The sequence below is a fragment of the Podarcis tiliguerta genome (genome assembly GCF_965153285.1).
Source record: "Podarcis tiliguerta genome assembly, chromosome: 17".
Lineage (NCBI taxonomy): Eukaryota > Metazoa > Chordata > Lepidosauria > Squamata > Lacertidae > Podarcis > Podarcis tiliguerta.
This window is the reverse complement of record NC_139550.1, coordinates 8,656,979-8,664,224: the sequence shown is the minus strand read 5'-3', so window position 1 is coordinate 8,664,224 and position 7,246 is coordinate 8,656,979. Positions and strand designations below refer to the sequence as shown.

The 7,246-nt window shown below is 43.7% G+C and overlaps 1 long non-coding RNA gene across 1 annotated transcript; it reads left to right on the top strand.

The window, feature by feature from the left end:
• The first annotated feature begins 290 nt into the window (after positions 1–290).
• Positions 291–6,727, top strand: LOC310667929. Its single transcript, XR_014506433.1, has 2 exons — positions 291–3,004; positions 3,124–6,727. It is a non-coding gene; the product is annotated as an uncharacterized lncRNA (long non-coding RNA).
• The last annotated feature ends 519 nt before the right edge of the window (positions 6,728–7,246 follow it).

Below are 7,246 nucleotides of genomic sequence, written 5' to 3'. Positions count from 1 at the left end.
CTTTCCAACTGTACCCCAGATTACTTTTCCAACTGTACAGCCCATTTGCTTTGCTCCATAGAATTCAATGGGGGCCACTGAGATCCAAGCCAGCCCCTCTTCCCATAGTCTTTCCCTTATTCTCCTGTGCAGGTCATGTTCCTGTAGTTTGTAATTCATGAGATTTGGGTGGATTATAAATTCAGTTCCCTTGTATTTGCAGAATGTATTAATTTGGAAAGAAAATATTCATTTCCCATCAAAACCCTGAAGTTACCCCATGTCAAAAATAAAGACATTTGTACCCACTGTATTAATGCTGCAAGGGACTTTTTATGTGTCATTATGACAGGTGGTGGAGGGAGCGAGCCGCATTCCAGTGAGTGAGCCTGTCCCTGGCTATAGTACTGGTGTTAGCCCTCTCACTGGTCAGAGCTGAAGGAGTTAAGGGGCAGAGGGATTAAGAGAGGGAGGCTGGGAAGATGAAACAGGTTTGAAAAGGCAACTGAAACCAGCTTAGGTTAGATTGCTTTACCAAGATGGAGATTTTAAAGAGAATCAAGAAAATTAAAAATGCTTTAGTGGAAAACCAGGAGAAAATGAAGATTAAATGAAGGAATGTGAAGAGGGGAATCAAGTTTTAGTTTCCTTTCAAACTAATGAATCTGTGGATGAAAAGAAGGAGCACATGAAAGGGTACATGGATATGAAGTCCACTTAGAGAAGAGGGAAAATGAGTGGGGAAAATAGAAGGCATTTCTTTTAAAAGGCAACTAGAGAAGTCATTTCATGAACGGAAAGTTGGGGTTTTTTGTTGCTGAAGCTAGAAATGTGCATGTCGAGAGAGAAAAAGCAAAGAAGACAAGGAGAGGACAAAGCTGTTCCTTCCAATTTCATGTTGGCTCAGGTTGGAGAGAAGGAGAGAAAGACAGGTAAGTTAAAAACTTGCTGAAAAGGCAAATAAAGCATTTTGAGGATGAACCTGCTGATGGCGACTGGAGAGTGACTGCTCAGGGACATGGCAAGTCCAGGATCCTGAGGAAAAGTGCTTTCTCCAAAGGAAGTTCCTGAGAGTGGCTAGAGTGCTGGATTAGGACCTGGGAGACTCGAGTTCAAATCCTCACTCTGCCATGAAGCGCTCTATCTCTCAGCCTAACCTACCTCACAGGGTTGTTGTGAGGATCCGATGAGGAAGCAGACTAGAACATCAACTCCACTAAGCCTTTCCAGCAGAACCGGCAAATTATGAAAAGATATGGGAAATGGAGCTCAAAAGGTAACTATGGAACAGGCCGGGCAAGATTACCCCTGATGTGTAACATGATTCTCTGGTGGTAATAACGAAGGTTTTTGGATTTTATTTTATTTTTGCTAAGCATCTTCTAGGAACAGCTATTTAGCACATAGCTCAAACAAAACAAAGCGTTGAATATACAAACAACTTTATACAACTACTCGGTGATCTTTTTCAGTGCAATGCGTTTGTACTGGTCTCTCTTTTTTAATCTCTCCACGCGCTTCATGAAAAAAATGACAGTCAAAATGGCACTCTGACTGAACCACATCTAGGTGAGTATCCCTTGCTTGTCTAGGGAGGAAATATCTAGTCAAAATGGTGCTCTGGGATTCCTCATTCGTTTTAAGGTTGCGGCAAGACCGTTTGTGACTTTTTACAACAAAGGATTCTTCTGTATCTTCCCATCTTAAAATGGAGCCTTCAGCTCTGGAATATAACTCCAATGTGTTTTGCAAGTGGAGGATTCCAGTGGAGGTAGAACGAATGCTTGTAGGTTATAAAGCGGTACTGAAAGGACTGGCCTTTCCAGCAGCAATGACAAGATGACATAATAAATGGGAAACGGACGTCAAAAGGTAACTATGCAAAAGGGCAGGCAAACCTATCACCGATACGTCATGTGGCTGTGTTAGTAATAACTATAATACCATGGCCTATGATTTCATTGACAAATGCGCTAAGGGCGTGGATTAGGCGTATCCCTCACTGCTCCATGTGTGTCTCTCCCAAAGCTGTGCGCTCAGTGGAAAAGGACAACCAACCCAAATAGAAGGGGTGTACCGTTCTTTGGTCAAGGGTATACGATTGCTGTTCTCCCCTGGTGGAACCTCCAAACTTTTTGCTAAGCATCTTCCAAGAACACCATTTAATACATACTGCAGCACCTTGCTTGGATGTGTCTGGAGTCTTGGAAGCTTGACTACCCTACTCCTAGCAGTGGGGCGCAGCTATCGTATACCCTTGACCTATATGGGATGGTCATGCTCTACAACCGAGCGCACAGCTTCAGGAGGGACACACATGGAGCAGTGAGGAAGGGACGGGACACTCGCCTAGCCAGCCAGATCAGCCGATTCAACCCTGGCGATCAATGGGGTGACAGATGTCACAACCAGATCGCCCTCACATCCTCTTCGCCTGTCACTTCTCGCTTTGAAGCTGAAGGAAGGTAACTACCAAGTACTCTTGAATATTCAGAGGCGATGGCAGGCTCAAATACCTCTCAAGTAAACCCTAAACGCTACATCACAATGATAGCAATATATTATGAGTGAAGGCCATCTAGGTGAGTATCTCATGCTTGCTTCACCGGGAAGAAATTGTATATTGTCTTCCTCAACTCTTTGTGCAAAGACTGTTTCAGGTCACAGGAGAAGGACGATCATACCGCCATGAGCTCACTGGAGAAAAGGTAAGTTACTGATGTAATAATACATAAAATATACAAGTTCCTAAGAAGCTTGCACTTAGCAACATTGGTCATTCAGTCATTTTTTTCAGATGAGCTGGGAAGTGAAGATGCCAGGTGGCCGCCATTCCTGTTTCCAAGGGAACTTCTACTGTTGAGATGTCACTGCAGAGAAGGCCTTTTCCTGTGTCAGTCCACAATGAGGTACACTTGCGGACGGGACAACGCTCTTTCTTTTGTTCCAGATCTTCTGTTTTACAGACATTGCAGAGTTCACTGTGTCTGAGGCAGAGCTGTTTTGTTAACTCCTAAGATGCAAAGTGAGTAAGAGCTCTTGATACATCAAGTAAAAACCTGCAGCAGTTATTATTGAGAGAAAGATGCATTTTGATTGCGCGGCTTTAGGTAACCTGCTGTTTTTGTTCCTCTGTTTCTGTAGGAGAGAGAAAAGGTGCTGAAGACCCCGGTCTCTTCCAGGTGCATCTCATTAACACCCCCTCTTTACACTTGTGTCTGAAGAGCCCACAACACTCGGATGAAGCCACGTCTTCCTGCAGAGTCACAGAAGTCATGGTGGACGTATTTTACAAACAAACAAACAAGCAAAAAACTCTTTCCATGGGATTGGTGGGATTGGGCTGGGGAGAAACTAGTAACTGTGGATTGCTTTTCACAGACCAACAGAAGGAACTGCCAGGCACACAAAGTCACACTTCAAATGGACCAAAAAAAACCTCAGAAAAATATCAAGATGGAGATTTTAAAGAGAATCAAGAAAATTAAAAATACTACACTGGAAAACCAAGAGAAAATGAAGATTAAATGAAGGAATGTGGAGGGGGGAATCAAGTTTCACTTACCTTTCAAACTGATGAGTCTTTGGATGAAAAGAAGGAGCACATGAAAGGGTACATGGATATGAAGTCCACTAAGAGAAGACGGAAAATGAGTAGGGAAAGTAGAAGGCTTTTCTTTTAAAAGGCAACTAGAGAAGTCATTTCATGAAGGGAAAGTTGGGGTTTTTTGTTGCTGAGGCTAGAAATGTGCCTGTCGAGAGAGAAAAAGCAAAGAAGACAAGGAGAGGACAAAGCCGTTCCTTCTAATTTCATGTTGGCTCAGGTTGGAGAGAAGGAGAGAAAGACAGGTAAGTTTAAAACTTGCTGAAAAAGCAAATAAAGCATTTTGAGGATGAACCTGCTGATGGCGACTGGAGAGTGACTGCTCAGGGACATGGCAAGTCCAGGATCCTGAGGGAAAGTGCTTTCTCCGAAGGAAGTTCCTGAGAGTGGCTAGAGTGCTGGATTAGGACCTGGGAGACTCGAGTTCAAATCCTCACTCTGCCATGAAGAGCTCTATCTCTCAGCCTAACCTACCTCACAGGTTGTTGTGAGGATCAGATGAGGAAGCAGACTAGAACATCAACTCCACTAAGCCTTTCCAGCAAAACTGGCAAATTACGAAAAGATATGGGAAATGGAGCCCAAAAGGTAACTATGGAACAGGCCAGGCAAAATTATCCCTGATGCGTAACGTGGTTCTCTGGTGGTATTAACCAAGGTTTTTGGATTTTATTTTATTTTTGCTAAGCATCTTCTAGGAACAGCTATTTAGCACATAGCTCAGAAAATGCAAAGGGTTGACTTTATACAAACAACTTTATACAACTACTCGGTGATCTTTTTCAGTGCAATGAGTTTGTACTGGTCTCTCCTTTTTAATCTCTCCACGCGCTTCATGAAAAAAATGACAGTCAAAATGGCACTCTGTGACTGAACCACATCTAGGTGTGTATCCCTTGCTTGACTAGGGAGGAAATATCTAGTCAAAATGGTACTCTGCGATCACTCATTCATTTTAAGGTTGCGGCAAGAAGATTTGCGACCTGTTACGATAAAGGATTCCTCCGTATCTACCCATCCTAAAATGGAGCCTTCAACTCTGGAATATGTCTCCAATGTGTCTTGCAAGTGGAGGATTCCACTGGAGGCAGAACGAATGCTTGTAGGTTATAGAGCTGTACTGAAAGGACTGGCTTTTCCAGCAACAACGACAAGATGACATAATACCATAAATGGGAAACAGGCATCAAAAGGTAACTATGCAACAGGGCAGGTAAACCTATCTCTGATACATCATGTGGCTGTGGTAGTAATAATTCTAAAATCATGGCCTATGATTTCATGGACAAATGCGCTAAGCGGATGAATTATGCTGTGTCCCTCAACGTTCCATGTGCGTCCCTCCCGAAGCTGCATGCTCAATGGAAGAGGACAAGCATCCCAGGTAGAAGGAGTGTACCATTCTTCGGTCAAGGGTATACGATTGCTGTTCTCCCCTGGTGGAACCTCTAAACTTTTTGCTCAGCATTTTCCAAGAACACCATTTAATACATACTGCCGCACCTTACTTGGATGTGTCTGGAGTCTTGGAAGCTTGACTACCCTGCGTTCTCCTCCAAATGGACCTTGAGCTTGTTTGGAGGTCCTAGCAGGGGAGCAGAGCTATCGTATAGCCTTGACCGAAGAATGGTGCCCTTCTATCTGGGATGGTCCTCCTCTTCTACTGAGTGCGCAGCTTCGGGAGGGACACACATGGAGCGGTGAGGGGGGTAGGGGACCACAGCCTAGCCAGCCAGATCAGCCAAATCAACCCTGGCGATCAATGGGGTGACAGATATCGCAGCCAGATCGCCCTCACATCCTCTTCACCTGTCACGTCTCACTTTGAAGTGACCATTGCAGCTGAAGGAAGGTAACTACCAAGTACTCTTGAATATTCAGAGGCGATGACAGGCTCAGATAACTCACAAGTAAACCCTAAACGCTACGTCACAATGGTAGCAATATATTATGAGTGAAGGACATCTAGGTGAGTATCTCATGCTTGCTTTGCTGGGAAGAAAATTTATATTGTCTTCCTTCTGCAACTCTTTGTGCAAAGACTGTTTCAGGTCACAGGAGAAGGACGATCACACCGCCATGAGCTCACTGGAGAAGAGGTAAGTTATTGATGTAATAATACATAAAATATACTAGTTCCTAAGGAGCTTGCACTTAGCAACATTGGTCACTGAGTCATTCTTTTCAGATGAGCTGGGAAGTGAAGATGCCAGGTGGCCGCCATTCCTGTTTCCAAGGGAACTTCTACTGTCGAGATGTCACTGCAGAGAAGGCCTTTTCCTGTGTCAGTCCACAATGAGGTACACTTGCGGACGGGACAACACTCTTTTGTTCCAGATCTTCTGTTTTACAGATGTCGCAGAGTTCACTGTGTCTGAGGCAGAACTGTTTTGTTAACTCCCAAGATGCAAAGTGAGTAAGAGCTCTTGATACATCAAGTAAAAACCAGCAGTTATTATTGAGAGAAACATACATTTTGATTGCGCGGCTTTAGGTAACCTGCTGTTTTTGGTCTTCTGTTTCTGTAGGAGAGAGAAAAGGTCTGAAGACCCCAGTCTCTTCCAGGTGCATCTCATTAACACCCCCTCTTTACACTTGTGTCTGAAGAGCCCACAACACTCAGATGAAGCCACCTCTTCCTGCAGAGTCACAGAAGTCATGGTGGATGTATTTTACAAACAAACAAACAAACAAAAAACTCTTTCCATGGGATTGGTGGGATGGGGCTGGGGAGAAACTAGTAAATGTGGATTGCTTTTCACAGACCAATAGAAGGAACTGCCAGGCACGCAAAGTCACACTTCAAATGGACCAAAAAATCCCTCAGAAAAATATCAAGATTGAGATTTTAAAGAGAATCAAGAAAATTAAAAATACTATACTAGAAAACCAAGAGAAAATGAAGATTAAATGAAGGAATGTGGAGGGGGGAATCAAGTTTTAGTTTCCTTTCAAACTGATGAGTCTTTGGATGAAAAGAAGGAGCACATGAAAGTGCACATGGATATGAAGTCCGCTTAAAGAAGAGGGAAAATGAGTAGGGAAAACAGAAGGCATTTCTTTTAAAAGGCAACTAGAGAAGTCATTTCATGAAGGGAGAGTTGGGGTTTTTTGTTGCTGAAGCTAGAAATGTGCATGTCGAGAGAGAGAAAGCAAAGAAGACAAGGAGAGGACAAAGCCGTTCCTTCTAATTTCATGTTGGCTCAGGTTGGAGAGAAGGAGAGAAATACAGGTAAGTTTAAAACTTGCTGAAAAAGCAAATCATTTTGAGGATGAACCTGCTGATGGCGACTGGAGAGTGGCTGCTCAGGGACATGGCAAGTCCAGGATCCTGGGGGAAAGTGCTTTCTCCGAAGGAAGTTCCTGAGAGTGGCTAGAGTGCTGGATTAGGACCTGGGAGACTCGAGTTCAAATCCTCACTCTGCCACGAAGTGCTCTATCTCTCAGCCTAACCTACCTCACAGGGTTGTTGTGAGGATCAGATGAGGAAGCAGACTAGAACATCAACTCCACTAAACATTTCCAGCAGAACCTGCAAGATTACGAAAAGATATGGGGAAAGGAGCTCAAAAGGTAACTATGGAACAGGCCGGGCAAAATTACCCCTGATGCGTAACGTGGTTCTCTGGTGATAATAACCAAGGTTTTTGGATTTCATTTTAT